Here is a 27,417-nt window from a genome sequence, read left to right as displayed (position 1 = left end):
ATATGAACACAAATAAAATGAGTCTGGGCAAGATGTTGACCATAAAGAATATACTGGCACATGAATTAAACTACAGTTCCCAGGGAAATCAGAATCAAGAACTTATAGTCCACTGGACCTCTCTCTCATTCTCTTATGTTTGCAACCCTTGGCCTGCTTGCATGTTTTCTGAATTCACATTTGCATTGGAGCAGCAGTGGTATATCTGCCTTTTGAGACTCAATTACTAGGGAGTGATGGAATAAAACTTCGTTGCCAGAGGGGCTTGTTCTAGAGCTCCTCGTTTTTAACATGTCCTATATTCCCATTCTACAACTAAAATTTATTGAGATATTCTTTGGTTTTATTTCCAGTGGGTGGGAAATACATTCTATGTTACCCAATATTAATAAAGGCTTACCATGCTGCAGGCGCTATGTTCAACAACAGTGACAGGTGGATAAATCCAGGACAGACCTTACTTTGTAATAGCACATAATTCAATAAGGAAAACAAAAGAGGTAAAAGTAAAATAAATTTATTTAAATATGCCCATATTATGATATTATTATATTTATATGATATTTGCCATAATAAATTTACATAAAAAACTTTTCATTAGTAAAAATTGATGACCTTTGCAGAAAGGGGTGGAAATTCGGGGGTAGAGAGAGATTTTGACACTGGAGGTAATGCCTGACAAATGTTTGGAATAATTAATGTGTTTAACAGTTGAATTACGAATAAGAATATGAAGTGTTAAGGCAGAGATTCATAGAATAACATGGTACTTAGAAAAATTGTAAATATTCCAGATACAGTAAAGCGTATGATAATTTTTACATACAAAGAGTTGGATAGCTGAAGCCAAAAAGGGAAAGATCTTGTAGATTATGAAAGTATATTGGAATTTATTCTAACATGATTCAAAATTTTTAAACAGGATTTTTCTGAGCCAGGGGTGGTAAGAAGATCAAACTTTTATTTTATTTTATTTTATTTTATTTTATTTTATTATTTATTAATTAATTTATTTATTTTCACATCTTTTTTTGAAATGGTTAATTTTGAGAGAGAGAGAGAGAGCACGCGCGAATGAGGGAGAAGCAGAGAGAGAGGGAGACAGAGGATGTGAAGCAGGATCCACACTGTTAGGGCAGAGCCTCATGCGGGGCTTGAATTCACAAGCTGTGAGATCATGACCTGAGCCAAATTCGGATGCTTAACCAACTAAGCCACCCAGCCACTTAGATCAAATTTTCATTTTAAAGAGATCTTGCTGGCAACAGTGTGGAAAGAAGTTTGATGAAGAATTGATGAGCCCACCCAGCCACTTGGATCAAATTTTCATTTTAAAGAGATCTTGCTGGCAACAGTGTGGAAAGAAGTTTGATGAGGAATTGATGAGCCCACCCAGCCACTTGGATCAAATTTTCATTTTAGAGAGATCTTGGTGGCAACAGTGTGGAAAGAAGTTTGATGAGGAATTGACAGTTGGCCATTAGGTAGATAAGAGGCAAGAGTACAGTTTCTTGAACCAAATCAGTGATGCCCAAGATTGATGACTGAGGCTTACGATTCCTGAGATTGAGTGGACAGAGGATCTGAAGCAGGCTCTGCACTAATAGCAGAGAACCCGATGCAGAGAACCAGTGAAGTCATGACCTGAGCCAAAGGTGAATGCTCAACAGACTGAGCCATCAAAGGGGCCCAAGAATGGTAGACTTTTGAAAGGAGCTATTCAATCCTCACTGTTGACTGCCTGAACTTATGCTGCTTCTATTACAACAGAACTGAGCAGGTGAGAGATCTACCTGGAGATTTTCCTTGGTTCCATTCCATGATTAACCTTACGCAGTCTAATGAATTGTTAATTTTATTTTTCTGTCAGCTTAAGTGCAGAGATGTTGTAAAGACAAATAACTGAGAATTAGAGAAGGGAATACTTCCATTTGATTACAAAAAAAAAAAGTTAGAATATAATATATAAAAAGTACGGTTTGGTTAAACTACTGAATTAATATTAAGTTTAGTTTTAGACTTCAACTTCATCTGGTTAGTTGCAGATTTTTTTTCATGAAAGACAAAAAATTTTAGATGACAAAATTAATCCAAATATGCCAGGGAAAAATCTAAGAGCATTTTAAAACTCCTACATAATGTAAACAAACTGCATTTCATCCACAGAACACTCTAAGCAACAAATGCTTGCTAACTTTATAGGCACATGGTTGACTCTTTTAAGGAGAATGCCTTTCATAATTAAAAACAAAACTTAAAAATCTTCAGCATAACTTCAGACTTGATTTGGGAGATAAATGTAATTGCAGGGCCTAAAACACTTGAATTATCCTTGCTAGTGAACAATCTTGATTAAAATGCTAGTGAACAATCTTGTTTAAAAATCAGTAAAGTATATAAGACTAATGAATTCTACTGGAGAATTTTAGTCAGAAAAATTATTAGAGCAAAAGTTATTAAAGAAACAGGAAGAGAATGAGAAAAAGAGACAGAAAAATAGAGAGATGCAGAGACAGAGACAGAGAAAGAGAGAAGATTAGTCCAAAGAAATAACCTACTCTAATAATTTCTGGAGATCAGTGAGTATTCCTATTTCTGACAAAGGCATGGAGAGGAGTGTGATAGCCCACTCAGCCACTTTCCATATATTAGAGAAACTCAGAACTGAAATCCCTTTGGCCACTTTCTGCTTAATGTTTCTGGTAGCAGAGAAGTCATAAATATTTATATTATCTTCCTTATATTTTTCTGTCTTAAATAAGTTTGATCTTTTTTTATCCCTCTTTTTTCTTTACCCACTAAAGTATTAAGGATAATAAAAACAATCTGCTCCTTATATCTTTCTGTCTTTGACAAGTTTGATCTTTTTTTTCTCCCTTCTTTTTTCCCCACTCAACACTAAAGTATTAGGGTATTAAAAACAACATTCCATTAACTTTACTGTCATATTAGCCAAGAAACACTAAATATAACAAGCTTGCTCTCAATTAAAGCATGAACAATTTACAAAAGAGTTCTTAACTTGAGGCTTTAGAACACTTTATTTGATAGATTTTTGATTTATTGTGTTTGTGTGTGTGGCTAATTGAATCAAGCTAAATGTAGCACTGCTGTTTTTACAGTGAAAAAAAAATCTGTGATAATAAATTACCCATTTTTAGCTCTTTACAACAGAGCAGGTGAAATTAAAATAATAGGTTCTCAAGAGAGCTCTTTAAAAAAATTAGTATGTTCTACATTTGATGACTGGAAATAAAAGATCCTCTTTTTCTTTTCACTTTTCCGTTTTTGTTTGTTTTTTGGCTTTGAATAATTTACTCCAAAAAAAAAAAAACTCAGACCTGGAAGAAACATATCATCCACCCCTTTGTACCAACCATGCATGGACTCCCTCTCCAACTGAATGAGACCCAGTTATTCATTCTTTACCCAAACACTTCCTGTGGCAAGATGCAGGCCTTATTGCTCTGGAAAATCATGGAATAAATTAATTTGACCCTCTTCACATGGAAGTAAATTTTTAGTCAATCTTAAAATGCAGACCATGGTATCCTTTATTTGAGAATACACGTTTATCAAAGCACATGAGATTTCACATTCTTACCATATTCGCCTTACATTTCCAACATTCGAAGAAGGTGATGTGTTTTGTTTTCACACTAACACCATTACTCGGGGCATTTTCTTATTACATATTAACTAGTTTTTAAACCTAAATACAACAGTTTCCATTAATATTTGTTAAAATTTAGCTCTTTATTTTGTCTTGTTTTCCACCTGTCAAAATTAATTTGATCATTTGTTGCTCACCTAATCTTTTCACTATCCTGTGCAGTGTTAACACCATTCGTAAAAGAGTTAACAAAAACGACAATACCAGCAACAAGGCCAGAAGCAGAGACAAACCAAAGGTAGAATGTTGGTGTTACTATCAGTTCTCCTTAAGGATTCTTGTATCATAAGCAAATGTAAGAATAATACTTAGAGGCCCAGGCCTCAAGGGAATATCCATTTATTACTTTATCAAGATATCACAAAAAATGCCATTCTAAAATTTTTTTATGTTTTTATTTTATTTTTGAGAGAGAGAGAGACACAGTGAGAGAGGGGGAAAGGCAGAGAAAGACAGAGACAGAATCTGAAGCAGGCTCCAGGCTCTGATATGTCCGCACAGAGCCTGACGTGGGGCTCGAAGTCACAGACTGCGAGATCATGACCTGACTAAAAGTCGGATGCCCAACCAACTGAGCCACCCAGGTGCTCCCCAAAATGCCATTCTAATTCCTGTCCAACACAAACGTGCCTCGCGAATAATGATGAGTGACTGCAGATACCCTTTGACTTTAGGAAACCGGGTTATTTGAAAATGAAGATTTATGGGGTCAATCGAACATTAAGTCCAGTAACATAATTTGGGCGTCACTCATCTCAAGGAATCCTATGGTATGACTTCAATCTTTCATTCTTTTCATTTATTAAACAAACATGTTAAAATTCTAGCAAAAGTTAGCTCCTATTGATTGTTGTTGTTGGTATTATTATTGCTAGTAGTTACCATCAACACTAGATGCCAGGCCAGTCTCTAGATCTGAGAAATTCAGCATTGAACAACACATAGAATTTATTTTTCTCAGGAAGCTTATATTTGGTAGAGGGAAACAGACAATGTAGCAAAACAAGAAACAAATAAGGTGGTTTCAAGCAGTGACAAATGTTGTGAAGAAATCAAGTAGGATAATAGGAAAAGGTAAAGTCTGGAGATGGGAAAAAAGTTTGGCAAATAAAATAAAAAATAAAGTGGCCCACAATGCTACAATGCTCACTAAATGTTAGTTGAATGAATAAAAGAAAAAAAATAATTGAAACAAGTGAAAAAGGAAATGAATGAATTATTTGGAGGAGAAAAAGGCAAATACATAGAGATCATCCTCAAAATGTACACATCTTCAATCACACACACACAAAAGCAGACAAAATTGTCTCTCGAATTTTCCAGGCATTCCCCAAAGTTGCATGATTGTCTTTTTTATAAATTGTCCCTTAAAAGGCTATATTTTTATTTGATCTTGTTTTAACGGGGGTTCAAATCTTGTTGATAACATACTGTGTAGTATTCCTAGAGTCTATCTTCCAAAAGGTAGCCTTAAACTCCCCCTGCCGTGAAAACCATTTATGGATCTCAGTCTGGAGTGCAGATCAACCATATATACTAGGATGGAAATAGAATACAGGACAGGGAGTAGAGGAATCCTGAACCATTTTTGTGTAAAGTCCTAAAGTGAAGTTTTAAATTAAAAAAAGATTCCTTTTATTTTAGAGAGAGATAGAGAGAGTGGGAGCGGGGGAGGGGGCAGAGGGAGAGAGAGAAAGAATCTTAAGCAGGCTACATGCTCAGCACGGAAGCTGACATGGGGATCGATCCCATGACCCTGGGGTAACCTGAGCTGAAAATAAGATTTGGACAATCAACCTACTGAGCCACCCAGACACCCCTAAAGTGAAGTTTTAAATGCAAATCTGGATGAAAAATAGTGTTTTTCTTTCCTTATCCCAAGGAGACAAATAAGGTAAACTGTTGTATCACAATGAGAAGAAATATAAGCCCGGGCTCCCTCAGTGATGATTTCAATTGTTAGGATTAATTTCTCAGTGGAACAGCATCTGCAGGTGGAGCTATTCTTTTGCTGCTTCTGTTCAACTCAAAATATCTCCAGACAGATAGTGAATAAGTAAATATTTCCTAACAGATAAGTAAATAAGGCCTGTGTATTTCAGAGGCTAGAGAATGACTGGGCTCATGGAAAATGTAATCATAAATAAATATATTCCAAGAGGCTCCTATGCGTACTGAACTCTGAGATAATAGAGAGGGGAAAACCTCACTTACATTGAAGAAAATAAAGTTTCCTGCCTTCTTTCTCACTTAGGCATAAATGCTAACAAAAGGTTTATGGTATATTTTTGGCCAAAAACTCTGGCCACAAGCTATATTTTGTGAACACTAAATACAGTACTTTTTTAAACAATTACTTGGGTTAAGATTTGTAGGTGAATAAAAATATCTAGCTTATCTTCCACATCTTAACTGCACCACAGAATCAACTAAATTTAAAACAAAAATTTGGGAAACAAATTAGGTTTATTGAGGAAAAAGAAAGGAAAAATAAGTTCATTAACATTATCAAATACAATACTGTCTGTGTAAAAATTCCTGGATTGATGAAAGCCTTCAATTTTTTTTTAAGTCACAGCCTTGCCTAAACTTGCTTATAAAAGAATACTAAATGTAATTTTAAGATAAATCAAGATGATATTGCTTTAGTAAAATAATGACAGCTACCTTGTCTTAGGATCTGGATATGATAGAAATCGGTGGCTGGAGTCCCTGCCATTCTATTCACAAATGTCATTTTTACAGTGAACTGCAAATAAATTAAGGCTTGATATATACTCTTACTTTAATACGCATACTAAAAAAGGGTTTCCATTTTAGATTAAGTATCTTGTGAAATGTCAGGATTCCTTATGCACTCTAAAAGCTGCCTCCTGAAATTGCACTGACAAACTAGAGTAACTCAGAGTCCATGTGACAAAGAGATACTGCTGTCCTTTTGTCCTACGTTTATAAGCAGCAATTTTTATTTATTTCCAGATTAACAAAAACATTTTCTTTTTAAAGCAAAATGTTAAAACATTTCTTTCTAAATCCAAAAGAAGAAAAAAGATTACCTTCCTGCCTTCTATTTCCGACTTGCTATAACATCACTGAACTCGAGTAAATTTAAAACACTAGATGAGGGAATAATCATCACATTAAAGTGATTAATTTAACATCTGACTAATATTCTATTAGATCTAAACTATTTCTTAATATTTGAACTCCTTTTGTAAGAATATGATTTTGATGTCCCGGTTCTCTGAAATATTTAAAAAAAATCTGTTGCTTAAATCTTCAAATAAAGAGTTGTTCTTAGGGAACCAAATTTTAAATTTGTTTACTTCTGCAAGAATTAAAGGAGAGATGTAAAAAATGATATTATGGTAAAACATATAATTTGAAATAGAGAGAAAAATAAACACAAAAGCATGTGAGTGTACATTTGTGTACATGTGGTGGTTGGGGGGGTTGTAGAAAGTAGGTTAACTTTATATAAGATACAGGAAATCTAATGCTTGTCTTATTACATGATAAAAATAGGTTAGATGGATGGTGTCGAGCAAATTTTTTTTTAGTGATATGCAATATGCTCAGCTAAAGGCTTATTTTAAAATAGAAACTACAAATTGCAAGGAAATTATGCCTTATGAAAACAAATCCCTTAAAGCAATCAATTTTAAAGTTTTTTTTTTCATTAAAATACAAGTTGACATCGTCTCGGCTTGATGCTTCTAAATAACCAATAGAATTTTTATTGTATTCCTTCTCTTTATATTTACATTTATTTATGTTTATTTTTTGGTCAAAAATGCTATTAAGGCATATTCAAAATGTCTTCTATTGAAATGAAATTTTTTTCTTAGTTTAGATGGTGTATAACACCTACAGTTAGCATAATTTGAAAAACAAGAAACATTTAGTTAGAAATAGTATAATCAGAATAGGTACAACTGAGTTCTAATACAAAGACTGATACACCAAAATACGAATTGCATATTAAGCTAATCATATCATTTCTCAGAGAAACCTCAGGCTGCTTATAATGAATATTATCCATTTTCAATTTTTTAAAGAATTGTTGGTCTTCCTTAGTTGTTCTAAATAGGTAGTTGAGTAACACCAAAAACATAATTGAGTTTTGCATCAGATAATATACTTGGAATAATACACCCTGCACCAAGAATGTTTCTGCTTTTCTTTCAGTGTCTCTGGCACCAAATGATGCATTACAAAAAATGAAGTAGCCTCTCAATCATGTTCATTAAGAATTTTGCAGTTAAGAAGTTATAAGAGAACACAGTGTCCATCGCTAAGATTACAGCCCATATATACATATTATGTCCAATATAGACATATTTCCTAATTGCCCCAAATGGAAAGTAGGCTTTTAAAATCAAGACAGATTATACCTTTGTTTTTTCTTTTTATAAACCTATAAAATCTTACAGGGAAGGAATTCCTCTAAAGAGTTTCTGATTTGGCTCAGATCAAATAAAAAGGCAAACATTACTGGGAAAATTGCCATTTGTCAACTGTTTCATGTCATATCGTGTGGTAATATAGTTCTCTAAACAGCAAATGTCAGAATGCTGACACTCTACTGTACAAACTAAAACAAGTACAAAATTGAGCATAAATGATCCAAAAATATTGGCAACAGTGCATTTCTAGGTGAATGGTGTTTGTGACAACTAATATTTTCTTCCTAAGGTTCTAGTCCACCTTCATTTATTTTCTATAGGACAACCCAGGGTGGGGCTAGGGGGAGGGAGACAGAGAATACATAAGAGTCAAGTGATTTTTAGAGTTCACAAAGGAGAAATGAGTTTGAATCCTTGCTTAATTAAAAATGGAACAGTACAAAAGGGTGACTCACTTCTTTCATAAGAAGCTGAAAATTAAAAACTATGCAGTATCCTGAAAGATTCTAATATTGCTTCGTGTAAAAACCTTCAAATAGATCCCAAAGTTCACCTATTTAGAATATTTGTTGGTATCACTGCATTGTGTTCTTTTAAATGTGAAAATATAAAAAAGCAGGTGAAAAGAAGTCATTTATTGCATCAAATAGGCTTATACCATAATGATAAAACAATTGCTTCCTTTCTAACTGACTGAAAAGTTAAAGTATACATTCTTCAAATATTCAGATCTTACCTTTCGAGAGACATTAACATGAATTGTTTCTTCATCCAATTGTAATTCAACACTCCCTAACCATTAAGGTACAAATTTATGTAAGAAAGCAGAGGTCCTAATATGTATTATATTTTATTCAGAAATATAGATGACAGTTCCCTTTACTAGGTAGCTTAGAGTGACTAGTTCTTGTCATAATGTTGTCATAGTGATAGTGACATCAATGCACTTCATGGTAATCACTGCAGCGATTTATCTGAGAAAAATATCAGTGCTGATTCCTGGTGCATTTTACATTTCAAAATGCTGTAAAATGTACTGTTTAATATATTATAGGTAAATGAGCTTTACATAAATAAAGCATGCAAAAATACAGCCTAACGTAAGAATATATGTATCTGTGAAATGTAGATAAAAACACAAGTGTGTGAATGGATGATGGTGAACATAGCCAAGAGATCATGATTAACCGGTTGCTAAGGAAGATTCTGCTCCCAAGTGCCTTTGCCAAATACAAAAGCTCCTCAAGTCATGAGCTCAGTTTAATTATTTTGTTAAATCCTTTTTAATTTTTTTTTGGACTCCCAGAGTGATATGGGGGTGACGGTCCTGAATTCTGGATTCAATCCCTCGCGGTCTTGGCAAAACACTTTCAGGCATCACCTTTCATGCCAAAGGGATGTTACTGAAACTTCAGATGTTACATTTAGTGGTTCAATTATCTCTCCGTCCATGTCTTTGTAGACTGACTTCACAATAAGCAGTGAGAACAACACCGTCAGAGCATCTTAGAGATGAACAGAGAACTCCTATTTTTAGGTCACTAGCCCATTAAGAATGAAAAATACATACACAAAAAAAGGTTACTTTTTGTATATGTAAAATGTTTTCTGGGGCCTGGGTGGCTCAGTTGGTTAAGCATCAGACTTTGGCTCAGTTTATGATCTCAGTGTTCGTGGGTTGGAGCCCCACATCGGGCTCTGTGCTGATAGCTCAGAGCCTGGAGCCTGCTTCAGATTCTGGGTCTTCCTCTATCTCTGCCTCTCCCCTGCTCACACTTTGTCTCTCTCTCAAAAATAAATAAACATTTAAAAAAATAAAATGTTTTCTTTTAATAAGTATATTATTTTAACACCAAACTCTGATACAGTAATTGAGTTTTTCATACAAAATTACAGGATTTTCAAAATAATAATTCATAATGAACCATAGATGTTGATAAGTATGGGATCTCATGCTGAAGAAAATTACTCCCTCCTCCAATCCAGGACACTGCAACTGATTGAGCAACCTCATTTTGAGAAGACTTTAATGCCTTTTATGAAGGTGTGAATCTGACCAGTGATAAATTCCTTATCTAAAAGTAATTAATTCTAATTAAAATAAAGCCTCTCTGGGCAAAGCAGAACTCACCTGATTTGTGTAAAATCTACCAGTTTGTGGAAGATAAACTATGAAAATCACAACTGGATTACTTTTCAGTTAGAGATTTGTTTCAGTGATCATTCTCATTAGTTACTCTGAAAAGTAGCATTGCTACTTTGTCACCCTGTAATTTTACTACAACAATGGTGACTTAGATGTGGTCAAATGTAATGATCTGTCTGCAATGAAAGAACTATCTTTCAGTTGATTAAAAATTATGTGCTTATTCAGGGCTCTATTAATTAAGACAGGGTGAGAATAAGTCTCCCAAAACTGCTGCTTTGTCATGTGTGCTAATTGCCCTCCTCCCCTTGGAAGCCTCAGGCGCCTTTCCCATCCTTTAGCTCAAGATGGCATATAATCCTCAATTGCTCAGCTCATCTTTGGGTCTTCATCCTTATGATGCACCTGCACGTACATAATAGAATTTGTTTTTCTGATACTAACCTATTTTATGTTAATTTGATTATTAGACCAGCTAAAGAACCTACAAAGTAGAAGGGGAATTTTTTCCTCCCCAAATATAGCTTTCATAGAGCTAATTTTGATTCATTGTTAATAAAGGATTTTATTTCCATTTAAGAAAATTTCACAAGTCCCTGACTTGACATTTGAAGTTCTGAATATTTACTTTATGCCATACCATCTCAAATTTATTAAGTGTGGGATTGGAGACCAAAAGCAGTATTGGATGAATACAGTCAGTAGCATGTTTATATGTTATATTTACATCTATAGAAACATATATATGGCCATATTTATACTGTTCAATAAAATGTACATTTTGCATTGTATCATTTAGGTTTAGTCATTATCAGTCCCTTTGTAATCCCAATTGAGAAATTATGATAGACCAGGGCTTCCCAAATGCAGGCTAGGAGATTTTGCCAATATCTGGAGACACTGCTGTTTGTCATAACTGCATAATGAGGGGGTACTGCTTGTACATAGTTTTCTTATAATTGCCCCAAAGCAAATAAAAATAAGTCATATCATGTTAAAAAAATAGATAATATATCTTCCTAGATCTGAAATTTTTGGGTCTCTAACAATATCATGGTGGAATTGTAAAGTTTGTTAAAGTATGAATTATATATTTTTATAATAATAATATCTTGGTGTATTTCTTGAGTCAAGATGGTAGGTACAGCAGTTTTGTTGTTGGAGGTTATAAGCTGATAGTTCAGTAAAGTATGTGTAAAGGTTAATAGTATTTGTTTGTAACTAGGATAAAGGGGTGGCTGTGGTGAGTGGGAGGTTGTGGCGACAGACTGGAGGGAGGGGGGAAGTAGGAGAAGGCTCTGGAGGGGAATAGGAGGTCCAATCAAAGGGTGAGGCAGTTACCTACTGGGAGAATCAATAATCTGAATTAATCTTTACAATGGCACAGATAGTAGGGACCTCTATAAAATTTACCTTCAGGTGTACAAGTATAGATAGAGCACAAGGGACATAAACATGGACAAAGCAAACAGCAAGCTCTGGAAACATAATATAATTTCTAATAATAATTTAAAAAGTAATAAGTGTCCCATGTTCAATTTATCATCATCTCAGGGGATAACAGAGGCAACCCATGGGTTTTGCTGGTATGGTAGTCTCAGTGTCTGGGGAGAAGTTGTCTCTGGCACAGAACGCAAAGTCATTTCCAATGGTGAGGTCTTTGTCCCATGCAAAGTTATGTGAAGTGATGTCTTCTCTAAGAGCAAGCTTCTGGCTAGGGCAATATGGTTTGGATATGGTACTGGAGTATCCTTTTTAAGTGGATGAGCACTTGAGTTGATGGGGGCTTTGTTTTTGTGGATTTATGGTATTATAGCAAGGCTAAGTCTCTGTAAAATCTGAAAATGAAGGCAATGCTGGGCTTGAAAGCTTGAATTATAAGTATCTTTTAATTCAAGGCTCTGTGGGTACACAGCTAGCAAAGATGATGCTTGTATCAAGGATATGGCCATGACTGGACTAATGTACCAGAAACTGACTGGCACAATTAAATCTCTAAGGGTGGTCAAATCTAAAGGCTCCCAAGTGTTCAAGGTTTGGTCTACATGGGTAATGAGGGAGATTCTACTGCAGATAGGTTTTAAATCATATGACCAGATTTGGGCACATGGAGTTAATAGGATGTCATGTTTGTCAATTAAAATATCTATGGATGTGTTTGGAGCTCCAGCATTATTCCTGTAGGCAGGTCCCCAGTTTAGCCAATTGCTATGGATGCTTTCACTCAGTTTTTGGTTTGGTTGGTGATGGACAACCCAGGAAACAGTGGTTTACTTGGAGGGTTTGAGCCTTTGGATTGCAAACCAATGAAAGCCTCCAGACCGATAGCAATGAAACCAACAGTCAACAGAATGGTGTATAGCTGCACTTGACAGATCTTTGTTGTCTGATGTTGATTTTCCTCTGGCTTGATTATTACCAATGAGGTATTGTTTTATCGTTATGGGATATGGTGTTGATTTTATTATCTCTGAGTGTTATTTTTATCTTATTTATGAAGTCTAGTTTTCTATCTCCTTTGTGTTAGTGTGCACTATCTGTTGGAAAGGCTCTGAAAGAGTAATTTTAATTTTCTGGAGGGAATAAGAAGTATTGTAGGAATTAAGTATACATCCCTTATAACCTGCATATTGACATAGATTTTTAAGGTGGTAGAAATTTAGGCTCAAATGAATCCTGTATCAGATGGACAGAATCCTGGCCCATGGGACAACCTATGGTTAACAGGTTCCAGGAGAGTATGTACCCCAGATCTGGCCTCCAGCAATATGGGATGGTGGCAGAATTAAAAATCTGAATAAAAAAATAATAGAAGAAGACACCATTAAGGTGTGTTTATATACACGTAGGCCAGGTATATTCCCCCTTTAAATACGGGAAAGATCTTTAGGAAGGTTTTGTTTGTTTTTGTTTGTTTTGTTTTTATTTTTGTTTTAATTGTTTTAATTGGTGTGTGGTATGAATTGAGTTGAGACAGACTAATGCCTGGGGTAAGACAGACACCATTTAGTAGCTTATTGTGTAACTCAAAGGAGAGTTTTTTGAGGAGCCCATTAGGCCTCTGGGATCTACTGGAGAAATGTTTTATTAGATGGGTTTAAGCGCCCAATATAGTCATTCCTTGGAGATACTGAAAGTTTGGTTCTAGACCACAGCAATAAAGTACCACAATAAAAACAAGGTCAAATGAATGTCTGGTTTCCTAGTGCATATAAAAGTTATGTTTATACTCTACCAAATTCTGTTAAGTGCGGAATAGCATTATGTGTAAATACACTGAATATATTTTAATTAAACAATATTTTATCGTTTCCACAAATATATGGCCAACTAATCTTTGACAAAGCAGGAAAGACTATCCAATGGAAAAAGGACGGTGTCTTCAACAAATGGTGTTGGCAAAACTAGAGAGCAAAATGCAGAAGAATGAAACTGGCCCACTTTCTTATACCATACACAAAAATAAATTTAAAAATGGATGAAAGACCTAAATGTGAGACAAGAAACCATCAGAAGCTGAGAGGAGAACACAGGCAGCAACCTCTTTGACCTCGGCCAGAGCAACTTCTTATGATACATGTTGCCAAAGGCCAAGGAGAAAAAGAAACATGAACCGTTGGGACTTCATCAAGATAAAAAGCTTCTGTGCAGCGAAGGAAACAATCAACAAAACTAAAAGGTAGCCTACCGAATGGGAGAAAATATTTGCAAACAACATATTGGATAAAGGGTTAGTATTCAAAATCTATAAAGAACTTATCAAACTCAAAACAAACAAACAAACAAACAAACAAACAAAAAAACACAAATAATCCAGTTAAGAAATGGGCAGAAGACATGAATAGACATTTTTCCAAAGAAGACATCCAGATGGCTAATGGTGTATAGGGAAAACCATAATGCAATATCACCTCACACCAATCAGAATGGCTAAAATTAACGACACAAGAAACAACGGATGTTGGCGAGGACATGGAGAGAGGGGAACCCTCTTGCACTGCTGGTAGGAATGCAAAGTGGTGCAGCCACTCTGGAGAACAGTATGGAAGTTCATCAAGAAACTAAAAACAGAACTACTCTATGATCCAGCAATTATACTATTGGATTTTTATGCAAAGTATTAAAAAAGATACAGATTTGAAGGGGTGCATGCACCACAATATTTAAAGCAACATTATCAACAATAGCCAAACTATGGAGAGAGTCCAAATGTCTACCAACTGATGAATGGATAAAAAAGATGTGGGATATAGACAGTGGGATATTACACAGCCATCAAAAAGAATGAAATCTTGCCATTTGCAACAGCATGGATAGAGCTAGAATGTATTATGCTAAGTGAAACAAGTCAACCAGAGAAAGACAAATACCATAAATTTCACTCATATGTGGAGATTAAGAAACAAAACAGATGAATATATGGGAAAGGGGGAGAAACAGAAGAGAGGGAAACAAACCACAAGAGACTCTTAATGATAGAAAACAAACTGAGGGTTTATGGAGGGAGGTGTAAATTATAAATCACTCAATTCTACTCCTGAAACCAATATTGAACTGTAGGTTAACTAAAATTCAATTTAAAAAATACTTAATTGCTAAAAGAGGATAAATCTCATCTGAACTTTCAGCAAGTTGTAATCTTTGTGCTGGAGGAGGGTCTTGACTGGGTATTGATGGCTTTTGACTGATCGGGGTGGTGGTTGCTAAAGGCTGGGATGGCTGTGGCAATTTCTTAAAGTAAGACAACAATTAAGTTTGCCATATCGATTGACTCTTCCTTTCACTTCAACACTTAGACGTGCTTATAGGGTTATTAATTGGCCTAACTTCAATATCATGTCTCAAGGAATGGGAGGCCACAGAGGGAGAGAGATGGGGGAATGGCAAGGCAGTGGAACATTCAGAAGACACACATTTGGTAACTAAATTTGCCACCTTACCTGGGGAGGGGGGTTGTGGTGCCCCCAAACAATTTTAATACTAATATCAAGATCACCATAACAATAATAATAATGCAAAAGTTTCAAATATTGTGAGAATTACCAAAACATGACAGAGACATGAAGTAAGCAAATGCTGCTGGAAAAATAGTGCTCATAGACCTGCTTGACACAGGGTTGCCACGAATCTTCAAATAACAAATAAATGCAATATATGCAAAGTGCAATAAAGCAAAGCACAACAAAAAGAGGTAGGCCTATACTGTTTTCTGAGAAGTGTCTGAAACTCCAAAGGGGATGAGAAGTGTTTTGACGAGGCATTTGGCTTCAGAATATGTAGAAATACATGTGACCTTGATTTATATTTTGGGTATGTGTGAGACTACAGGCTCACAGAGTTCTTTACTCTGAACAGAGGGTAAAACTCTTAGGCAAAGACTCAAGAATTTCTTTAAAAAATGTATAGTAGAGATATTTTGCTGACCAGGACATCCAGAGGCAAGATGACTGTCTGAAGTTTGGCAAATTTGCTGACTTTTGAGCAGGGTACTTTATCAGGGACACACTAGTTAGGGGATACAAAGCAACACCATACAACTGAGCTCCATCCCTTTGGTAGTAGCAATGCCATCCATATAGTGTATGAACTCCCACTGTCATTCATTCATTTGATCCCAAGGGAATGCCAAGTGGTTAAGGTGTCTGGGAGAATGATAATCTTATCCGGCATCCTAGATCTGACAAGGTACTGAGGACAGGAGAGATCACATGCTCTTCTAGGTATAATGTGCCATAAGGCCCAGGTTTGGCTCTGTTCTGTATCAAGGTGTGGCTTGATGCATTTATGACCCAGGGATAATGGGCAACTAGGTGTAGAGAGTCATAGGTTCAGAGATCTCTGAGAGCCATTATTTTTAGGAAGGGCCAGGAAGTGGATGGCAATTTTTGCTCTAATGGTCTAGAGCACAGAGCCAAGGTTAGATGCTACCATCTAAAGCCCAATAGCAACCTATGGCTGTCATAGATGTTCTGATACTAGGGAGGCCTGAGAAGAGGCTGATAAGCCTCTATAGTGAAGGAGTCTCGGGACACTAAGGAGAGTCTCAGCAATTTTTTGATTTTTCTAAATCAGTATTTCAATGAAGAGAAATGGGCTTCTGAGAGAAAATAACTGAGCTCCATCAGTTTGTCATTCTCTGAACAATATGATCTAATATTTAGCTGAGAGTAAGTATTGCAACTATTGAGATCAATACCATTCAGTGTCTTCATTTTGTAGGCTAAGATAAGCTTTGTTGGTGTTTTCTTTCAGAAGGGATATATTCACTGGATTCTTCATGAAATGTTCTTATTTTGATCTTCATTTTCTTCTTGTCACGATCATACACAACAGCATGTCTCATGAGACAGTGTTTCATTGCGAATCTTTTGCAATAGCCATCAAATTCACACTTAAACAGGTGTTTTTCCTCACAAAAAAAGAAAACATGGATCTGGAGACTAAGCACAACTTCTACCGCAGTCTTTCCTTGGGTGTTGACACAATTCTCTTTCTGGGGCATGAATTTCTGTATGTTGCTTACCTTCATCCTTGGGTTTGAATGTTTTCCACATTACTTCCATGTTGGCTCCTTTTTCGTAGATTTGTCTCACATGTTTTGCCACAGTGGAACATCCCTTTTGATGCATGCAGCCTTGTGAACCATCCCATGTCCTTCTAGACTACGGGGTGAAGCAGAGTGCTTTACACATCTTTCATGGTTTCACTTGAATTCTATTGCGTCAGATTCATTTTTCTATCATCACTGATGGATTTTCAGCTGCTGATGTTTGTTAAAGGCCTTCTTTTCAAAGTGGCATTCATATTGTTTTGCTGATTTTCGTGTTTGCATTCAAAATGTTTCTTTGTGTTAAATTGATTTTGTGTTAAATCTTAATCACAGCCACTAGATACAAAAATAAATGACCTTTTCCCCATGTAGATCAGGATGAGGCAACAAAGATGGTAGTCCCTGATGAAGGCTTGGCCACTCTTCATTGTCACAAATGAACTTGTCTATGACCTTGCACAGGTGCATATCTAGCTTTTAGGCCTTGTATTCAGCTCTGCAGTCTGGTCAAGTGAGAAAAGCCTCCTGGGGGGGGGGGGTGGGGCATGGGAGTAAAGGACTGAGTGAAGGTATCTGTGACAGGACTGAGTTGGGCTATTTCCTATCTCAGTGAATGGCATTTGCAGTTGAATGCATCTGTGATAATCAAACAGGGCACCACGTCAGAGACAGTGGCCTGGGTGTCCCCATGCAGGGACAGGAAAACAACCATGTGTGTCGCCACTTGAGGTGACCAGGTGCAGGCAGTAACGGCTTCTTCCAGAGTGAACGATTCTGGTTCAACCCCATATGTCACCCAGTTGCATTTTATGGAGTTGCCCCCTGTGGGGCCTATTGATTTTAATTTGGGCAGATTTTAGAGCCTTTTGCTGGAGAGGATCCCAGTTAAGGTAGGTTAATTTGTAAGTAGCAGCATCAGAAAGATTAAGTAGAATCTCTAAATGAGGAATACGTTGCTTCCACAATGTAAAAAAGGACTAAACTAAAACACGTTGGACTTTTATGTCCTTAATAAGGGTGTTGAGGTGCCTGGTTGGCTCAGTTGGTGGAGCACGCTACTCTTGATCTCAGAGTTGTAAGTTTGAGCCCCATGTGGGTGTAGCAATTACCTAAAAATTAGAAAAAAAAATCTTCTAAAAAAAGTATCTTTAAAAAAATAAGTGTGTTAAATAAAACTCCTTGGAGGAGGATATCATCACTGTAATGTCATACTCGTGCTGATGGAGAACGGTGGATGCAGTTAAGATATAGTCTGTAAACATTTTATATAATGGCAAAGCTGTTGAGTTACTCTGGAGAGTGGCCTGGAAAAGATGTCTTGCTTCCCACAGAGGTGAAGGCAAACTCCTCACTGGGTGAGCACAAGCCCTGCTTCAGGTAAAAACATGAGCACCGCTGTAGGTGAGCCCGCTTCTTCTCTCTCTCTCTCTCTCTCTCTCTCTCTCTCTCTCTCTCCTCGCTCATTTTCACCCTCTTTCTCTCTCTCTCTCCAAAAGGAAAAAAAAAGAGGTGAAGGAAACTGCCACTAAGAAACTGTTGAAATAGACACTAAAGACAGCATATTAGCTAAATCTCTGCTATCAAAATATTTATTGGCTGGTGATTGCGTGAGGTCAGCAATTTTAATAATATTGGATATTGGGTATGGGGACCTTAGCAGATTGAACCACAGCATTAAAGATGCAATAATCCACTGTGAGGTGCTATTCTTTTTTCTTTCTTTAATTTTTGAAAATTTAAGAACAGGCAAAATTTGACTTTTATGGAGAAGGAATGAGCATAATCACTCCTTTATTAATTATGTCTTATATAATCAGTGACTTCTTAAAGGTGCTGTTTTACTTACGTTGGGCCATCTTAACTATTTTAACTGGGAGGTCAATGGAGTTCATTTTTGTCAAGCCAATTTGTAAGTACCAAAGTCTTTACTCAGTTTCAAATAATTGCTCATGGTTTCCTAGTGTTTATGTCCAATATGGAATATTTTAGGACAATGGATATTATGGCCATGAGAAATTTAGGCAAGGCTATAGCTCAAGTGAGGAATACCTATTTTTTCCTCTATTTTATATTTAGTTACTCTTCTAAGGTTATAGGGGGTTCTATGTTTAAATTTAATGAGATTTCTGGTAAAACTGAAATTTGAGACCCACTATGATTAAGTCTTGAAGCTTTGTCAATTGGTACATTTTAGCAGTTGTCAAAGTTAATTTAGAGACTGTGTTATTGAGGCAAAAAAGGCAATCGGCATCTTTTAAATCTTGTTGCTACAAACATTGTTTCAGTAAATTTTGGATTCCCAATTGGGTCAAATTCTGGACCTTTGCTGGAATTTAGTTACACATACATAGAGTTTACTTTAATTTTTTTTCTTATATCTGCATTTATTTCTTTCTCTTGTATTCCATTATTTTCTACCTGTTTTGGGGCTTCTGGCCACCTAATGTTGTTATTTTAGTTTCAGTCTCTGTGTGATAACTCAGTGTGGAACTTCTAGGTGGTTATGGGGAAAAGGGAAAAGGGACCAGTGGCCTGCCTCGTAGGCAGGTGGCTCTTGCACCAGCCTTCCCAGGCCACCTCTAAAGGAGTGGAGTTTGTACTTGAGAGCTAGAGCAGCCTCTCCTTGGGACAGGGCAGTAAGCAACACTCAGAAGTACCAGTGCCTTTGTATGTTATGTTGGGGCACTTACAAAGGTCCAGGCATATTGGCTAGGGTTCTTGTAATACTTAGTAGGGTAATTGGCAGGTATTCCAAAGGCGGTTGTTGGGATGAGATATTAGTTTCCTTGCCTGAGAGGCCTCCTTTGGATTATACATTGTGTGGCTGGTCTCCAAGGATGCAGCCTACGAGGCCCCTGAACATCTAGAAAGTATAAAGTTCCCTGGTGACAGCAACAAGGTATGCAGCAGCAAAGAAAACAGTTAGCTGTTACTCCCACCTAAGCAACAGCAATGGGAGACCCAGGTGCTGTTTCTCTACTGTGGGGGAGCCAACCAACATTTTCCGCACAGGAGTTGATCAAACACATAGACAAATGAGAGTTCTGCCCCAAAGAATAATGAAAAAAACACAATGTCAAAGAAGTGACAGACCCCTGGAATAGGCTTCTGCCAAACACAGGGTGACTGGAAGCACACTAGAACAAAGACCCAAGAAAGCAGAGCTGGTGGCCTATCACTTCTATGTATAAGGTGTGTCCACAGAGGTGAGCCCCCAGAGGTGAGCCAATTAGCATGGCTCATTTTGAATATTCTGAGACTTGGCATCTACTAGCAGACAGAGCAGCAGGCCACAAGACAAAAAGCACAAGCTTCAATTCCACACCAAATGTCTCTTCCTCTGTGGTCTGGAACCAGTTAGTAAGTCAAGAGCAGTCTCCCAAGAAGTTATACAAAAGTCAGTGTTTATCGCTAAAGTAACAAATGTTTTTTTGTTTTTTTGTTTTTTTTTTTAAGATTTGAAGAATTCTTTTAATGGTAGGATACAAGATACTGACACTCCTGTAGATACAAGGCTGATTGTTGTTGTTGTTGTTGTTATTGTTGTTGTTACATCTACTAAGTAAAGATAGCTGCCAGATGGGGCCCATCAGAGCACCCAGGGATAGATAAAAGCAAACCAGAGTTGTAGGGGGCAGCTATGTAGGGGTGCTATGGCTATCAGGGTGGGTTAGTTAGATTTTGCAGCCTCCCTGAGGATTGGCTAATTTGAATAATTAGTATAGGGGCTATCCCTCATTGTTTGGTACTTGGAGCAATTAGCGTGGTTCAAAATAGCGCAGAGGGTAAGATACTAATAAAAGATGTTAACTTTTCAGAGCAACAGGGTAGGTTTTAGTAATGTTCACAGTACTCTCAGATGCCTCAAAATAGACCACAAGGGTGAGAGCATGGCATTGGATACACACCCGGGTCACTTCAACTTACAGACACCTAGAGACTTCCTGTAAAAATATATTTAATGATTAAGAAATGCCCATTTCCCCCCCCCACTCCCGTTTTCTGGACACAGGAAATGAATGTGAAACTAGGCACTCAGTTTTCTTAATTAATTTTTTATAAGCAGGAAGCATTGCACTGGTTCATTTGGTAAGTTTCTGTTCAGAATTTTCTAAAATTTCCACAAAATATAGAGAAATGATGGCAACTTTTAAAAACCTCTTATGTAAGTGTTTATTGTGAAGCCTTGAGAGAATTACTGAATTTCACAAAGTGCTATATTTGTAATAAACCTACTGACTAGGGAATTCCCAATACAGATTAGTTAAACAGGATTAGGCAGAAATAAAATATCATAGTTTTTCTACCCTTGGCCAGTTTTTAAAAGTTTTTAAAAAGGAAAAAAAAATAACAGAGAAACTAATTAATGTAATTTTTAGGGCTGGTTAGCATTCAAATTATATAGCAAATCAATGTAACATTAACATGTTATTACGATTTTATGTACATTTGTGCAAAGTGACTTCAAATAGGTCTCTAATACTGCTCAGTAATCCATCTATGTTACTTTAGAAACTTCTCTCTCAATTTCCCCAGTGATTACCTCAATTTTCCCCCCTTTCCCTATACATCTCTTTCTTTTTTTGTAACGTTCAAAGTAGATTTCTTTTCTCTTTCTTTCTTTTTCTATCAAAGGTCATGCCTCCTGGGGCTCCTGGGTGGCTCAGTTGGTTAAGCATCTGACTTCGGCTCAGGCTCAGGTCATGATCTTGCGGCTTGTGAGTTTGAGCCCTGCGTCGAGCTCTGTGCTGACAGCTCAGAGCCTGGAGCCTGCTTCGGATTCTGTGTCTCCCTCTCTCTGCCCCTTCCCCAGTTCACACTCTGTCTCTTTCTCTCAAAAATAAATTAACATTATTTTTTTTTTAAAAAAAAAGGTCACTTCTCCCATCTATCTGTGATTTTGGACCCCATTAGACTGTCTCAGGCATGTTATCCAACTCCCCTTACCCGAGTATTCAACCACACCTCCTCAACTCGATCTTTTCTACCAATAAGTAATCATTCCTAGGACTCCATCCTATATCAGGCTTTACTTACAGCCCTATCTCTCCATCACTCCATAGTCAGTCTTTCTTAAAATAGTTATTTATATTTTGCAGTCTTCATTTTCTCACCTCCTATGCATTTACTAATGTACTCTATGCCAACACAGCTTATGTACCATTATTTTATGGAATAATCCTTCCTAAGGTGATCAATGGCCTCCACTTTGCCAAATCTAGGGGACATTTTTAGTGCTCATTTCATTGATTTCTCAGCAGCATGTGACACTGTAAACTGTTTTGTCTCTCTTGAATTACCCTCTTATTCAGCTTCCAAGATGCACTCCTCTTGTGTAATGCTAGAATTAAAGTGTCTGACTGAAGGCAACAATCAATAGGAATGTAAGGAAAAGGAGAGACCAAACACATCATCAGTAAACCTGTTTGTCCAAATATAATTATGTAATTGTTTCAGAGACTGTCAGATGTCTACCAAAACCCCTTTCGCCCCTCTCTTGTAGTAACTGGGAATATTATGAGCTACATTACACTTATGTATCAGCTATTTTACACTTCTCAGCCTCCCTTGCAGTTGCCTATGACAGTGTGCTGAAATTCCCTCAAAAATTACGTTAAGAAGCAAAATAACTGTCCTATGGAACTTCGCAATATACTGCTCTGTGCACTCAGCCTTTTCATGTGGGTATGTTGAGAATGGAAGAGATACAGTCAGTTTGGGTCTCTGCATGACGAGGTGGAGCAGAGGTACCCCTTCTTAACGGCACACACCTACATCTCTCTGGGTTGGGAGATTGCCCCATAGACTTCAAAGTGTAGTGAGCATCAGACACACTTGAGGGATCTGTTTAAGCATTGCTGGTCCTCAGTACGAGAGTTTCCGCTTCAGGAGATCTAGAGTCAGGTTCCAGAATCTTCTTTTCTAACCGTTCTCCAATTTTGAGAAGTACTATCTTACACTATTGGTTGAAAGAAACAGATGCCTTTTTTTTTTTCATCATTGCATTTTCAATCTACTGTTAATACACTGTAGCCTCTTTTATCTCATGCAGAAACATTAGGGAAACTGGTTCAGAATTATCTTGTTTCCATACTGGTATGAGTATATAATTTGACATAAAATACAACAAAATCCTGTAAGCATGTTGAGTGATTAGAAAATGGGTCAAACTGTCTAAATTTCTGGTTTGTCATCTTCATACAGATTGTCCCAATTCTCCTAAAACTGACCCCTAACTCCTACCCACAGTACTCTGTTCAAAGAGGCTCAAATGCGTGAAAAATTAAGGAATCAAGGCTTCAAATAGAAAAAATAAGTAGACAAAAATGGAGGGGGAAAGGCACTTCACAAACAACATGATTTTGGATTTTGAACATAAGAAATATAAAAATAAAATTTGTCCCAAAGTCCATCTTGTATCATTGGGTGGGGAGGTGGGGAAGCTGAGGATGGGAAGGGGTTGAATGTGTGTGTTAACTGGAACCAAGAAAAAAAATTACAAATGCTATTCAGAGAGGATGGGTGCACTGGACAGGAGACAGAAGAAATGGCAACTAATTCAAACTCTGTCCCTGATTAGATGAGAAACCTTGGAAAACTGAATCCAACCATGAGGGAAGTCATCTAGATGAGTCCTAAGACCTCAACCAGATCTGAAACTCTGTGACTCTGTTACTGAACTCTTTATTTTGTAACAGTGCAAAGAACATACCTTTACTGCCCTCTAAGACACATCTATTGTAAACTTAAAACATTTTTGATGGACATATATATTTGTGTGATATTTAATTAGAATAGAAAGAGACATCCAGCATTAAACCTGACATATTTCAACTTAAATGCCTTGGATTATTATTTTTTTAAATAAAATCTAAAGTATGAAATGAAAAATTGAGAAATGCTGGTTCTTAGCAATTTCCAAGTGGTACAGGACAAAGAGAGCTTTCTCACTTCAAAGACAATTTTGTGTAACATCTTTGCTGAGTGTTTCAATTTGTCTTGAGTTCAGGAGATGCTTTTATTTAATTATCTTCTAAATGTCTTTAGGCCATTTAATGACTGAAGGTAGGTCTTTCCTTTCCCATTATTATTCTTCATCTATTTCCTACAAAGGACTTAGTTATTTAAATTGACAATCTTTATTGGTTGACATTCAAGAGACTGAACTTTTCAAGAAACCATTTAGACAAAGTAATGCTCTCCATATTTCCCCTCTTTTCCTTTAATTGAAATCATAAACCCTAAAGACCACAAAAATATAGTTCCTAGGTTATCAAAAATACCCTAAATTTGCTCCTGGAAGTGTATCTTTTAATGTATTATCTTCTCAAGTCTCTCTCCCACTTGACTATTACATGAAAAAAGGGAAAAAAACTTCCAAGCAAGAACAAAGTGTGGCAAGTTAGGCAAACCAAAAATTAAGAGAAAAAATTGAAAAACACTCATCTAGGAAATCTAAAGTTTATCTGATGTTTTAAGGCAGGAAAATTTTGTAGAGAATTTGTCAATTCACTAACTGGTAGATGACCACTAACATCAGTGCACTGTATAATGTATCATAAAGGCATATTCACTGCAAACAAGACACTGGAGACTAAATTGTAATGTTAGATTTCTATAGATATTAGACCTTGATATACTGTCATAGGAAGACAACTTGACAGCAATAGGGGAGGTCGGGTCCCAAGCTCTAGCTGCACTGTCCTACACTTGTGCAGTAACTGGGGTATTGAGTGAACTAAATTCGACAGAAGCATGTTCTGGAAGCCCCTTTCTTTTACACCAGCTATTCCTCTTAAACATTCTTTTTGGATCAAGCTTCCCTGCCCCCTGATGATGCATTATGCAAATCTCATAAACTCTAAGTCACGTCTATTTCCTTTTCAATCACTATGACTCACTCTCCTAGGGCATATGAGTGAATTTTTCCAGTGGGTTGGTGAAGATCTCCACAATGCATAGTACTGTAATGTGGGTGTTAAGCTGTGGGGACTCTTCTTGGCAGGCTTTCCTGTTTTGTGGGGCACACAAAGGAAGACTTAAGCTGGGCTACTGTATTCTGCATCTATCAGCCCCGTGAATCCTTGCATATCCAATGGCGGGATGCGAGCCACTTCAACACCTTAGGTCTCTTTGCAGTTGTGGACCTTTCTAGCCATACTCCCACCCACAGAAAACTGATGGCAATACACAGGCTTAAGCCTTTAGGTACATAAATGTCTCCATCCTGCAAGAGACTCATTTAAGCACTGTCTTGTGCTCTACTCCAAGGGAAGCCACAAGATGAGACTGTGAGGTTCTATCACTCATAAGCATTCAATCATGGTATGAGACGCACTCTACTTCTTGTAAAGATACTGCCAATCTCTGCTCGCTTTTCTTAGATTATCTTGCCTTGGAAGAGAAAGAGCCCACATGTCCTAGTCCTTTCTTTTTGAGCTCACAGTTCAACAACCCAGATGAATTCCCTATTTTCATAAAGTCTTCTACACCTTACCCAGGCTGAATGGGCTGTGGGCATGATTTACAAAAGACCCGTGTGAAATGAAATATGAAGAAGCATGTGGTACAGCTTCTTCTATTTAATTAAAACAACCAACCCTGGATTTCAGCACCAAAAAACAAAACAAAACAGATAAAACAAACAAAAACAAACAAACAAAAACAGCAACAAGGAAGATTCACAGAACAGGCTAGTTCGTCTTAGACAAAGAGTTCAATTTCAGGATGACGCAACAAATATAAACCCCTGGCCTATGGTCATGGCCTCACTTACCTCTAGATGTAAGTGGATAGGGTGCTGTAAGTCTGCTTGATGGACTCCTCACAGTGGGGAGGTCTTTCATCTTGGAGACCAGTCTCTCAAACAGATGACAAACTTGGATGGCAGGATGAAGTAGGCCATGGCAAACAGAGGAGGAGCACAAGTCAGCTCTGGGCAGGAAGATTCTTGCTCCCTGGCTAAGCTCAGCTCTGCTGTTCCTCCCATCAAGCCAAATCATGGAATTCTGAAGCAGGTGAGTTTATGACCTAAGACCTGTGAGACTGACAGCACTGGTGGGCCATCTTGTGTGACAAGGGACATCTTCACTGTGACAACAGCTAAGCTGCCCCTTAAAAATTGTCACAGTATTTTCAGCTATGCCACCAATACTCAGTCATTCCAAGCCTAAAGCACAAGGCTTTGCAATGGTTTGGTGCCATAGTAAGTGTTGTGACTGCTATACAATCATTGCAGGATTAGGAAGTGTTAGGTCTGTCTGGCAGAGAGAGAAACACAGCATTTGGGATAAGAACGCTACTGGACGTCTTATTAATAAAGGGCTGCTGGACCACTGGGGCAGTTGGTTTCTGATATAGAACTGTATTTGACGCTGAGTTTGTGAAAACTTGTAATGAATAAATATTTTCCCTTCAAAACCAAACCATACAAATGCAATAACAAAATAGAACAAAGCAAAAAACTTGCCCTACCATATTTTATTAAGAACTATAAATAGAGTCGCTTGTAGCTACTTGACATTCTATTTAAAACACAGGAGCAATTTCTGCCTTGATTACAAGCTTTGGAATACTGGTTGCAAATATAGGAGAGAACATTTAACTTTCTTTTTTTTTAAGATTATTTATTTTTTAAGAGAGAGAGAGAGAGCGCGTGCACACAAGTGGGGGGATGGGCAGAGAGAGAGGGAGACACAGAATCCGTAACAGGCTCCAGGCTCTAAGGTGTCAGCACAGAGCCTGATGTGGGGCTTGAACTCTTGAACCATGAGATCATGACCTGAGCTGAAGCTGGACTCTTAATTGAGCCACCCCGGTGCCCCACACTGAACTTCCTAATACAGAGGTATTGTACTATTGAACAAGTTACCTAACCCTAACCTGAGTTCCCCAGCTGAGCTGCTGTATGAATTTCCTACAGGTGCTGTAACAAATTACCACAAATTTGGTGGCTTAAAACAACACAAATGTATTATCTTCAATTCTAGAGACCAAATCAGTCTCAATTCAGTTTTATTGCGCTAAAGTCAAGATGTTGACAGGACTGGTTTCTTCTAGGGGTTGTCAGGGATTATCCATTTCCTTGCTTTTTAAAAAACTTCTAGAGGCCACCTACATTCATTGGCTCATGCCTCTTCCTCACACCACTTTTAACTCTTGTTTCCAAATTCACATCTGCTTTCTCTCTGATCTCCTATTTCCCTCTTATAAGAACCCTTTTGACTACACAGGCCCACATGAATTCATCTCAAAGTCCTTGGCTAAATTACATCTGCAAAGTCTCTTTTTGTTATCAGGTATCATTTACAAGTTCTGAGGAGGAAGATGTGGATATTGAGGGGGCCAATATTCAGCCTATTAACAGTTGCTTTAAAAATTAAATTAGATATGAGAATGCAAGCTGCTGCAGCCACTCTGGAAAACAATATGGAGGTTCCTCAAAAAGCTAACAATAGAACTACCTTACAACCCAGCAATTTTACCACTAGGCATTTATCCAAGGGATACAAGTGTGCTGTTTTGAAGGGATACATGCACCCCCGTGTTTATAGCACCACTATCAACAATAGCCAAAGTATGGAAAGAGCCCAAATATCCACTGATGGATGAATGGATAAAGAAGATGTGGTATATATGTATA

The 27,417-nt window shown here is 37.2% G+C and overlaps 1 protein-coding gene across 1 annotated transcript in view; it reads right to left on the bottom strand.

Moving 5' to 3' along the window:
* DGKB (diacylglycerol kinase beta) overlaps positions 1-25,678 on the bottom strand; it is a 788,048-nt gene extending 762,370 nt beyond the window's left edge. Inside the window, exon 1 of the mRNA XM_053218395.1 lies at positions 25,552-25,678. The gene's annotated coding sequence lies outside the window, so the exon portion shown is untranslated. The remainder of the gene's footprint in view (positions 1-25,551) is intronic.
* Between the last annotated feature and the right edge of the window lie 1,739 nt (positions 25,679-27,417).

Source organism: Acinonyx jubatus, chromosome A2 (genome assembly GCF_027475565.1).
Source record: "Acinonyx jubatus isolate Ajub_Pintada_27869175 chromosome A2, VMU_Ajub_asm_v1.0, whole genome shotgun sequence".
NCBI lineage: Eukaryota > Metazoa > Chordata > Mammalia > Carnivora > Felidae > Acinonyx > Acinonyx jubatus.
This window is presented reverse-complemented; position numbering and strand designations above follow the sequence as displayed.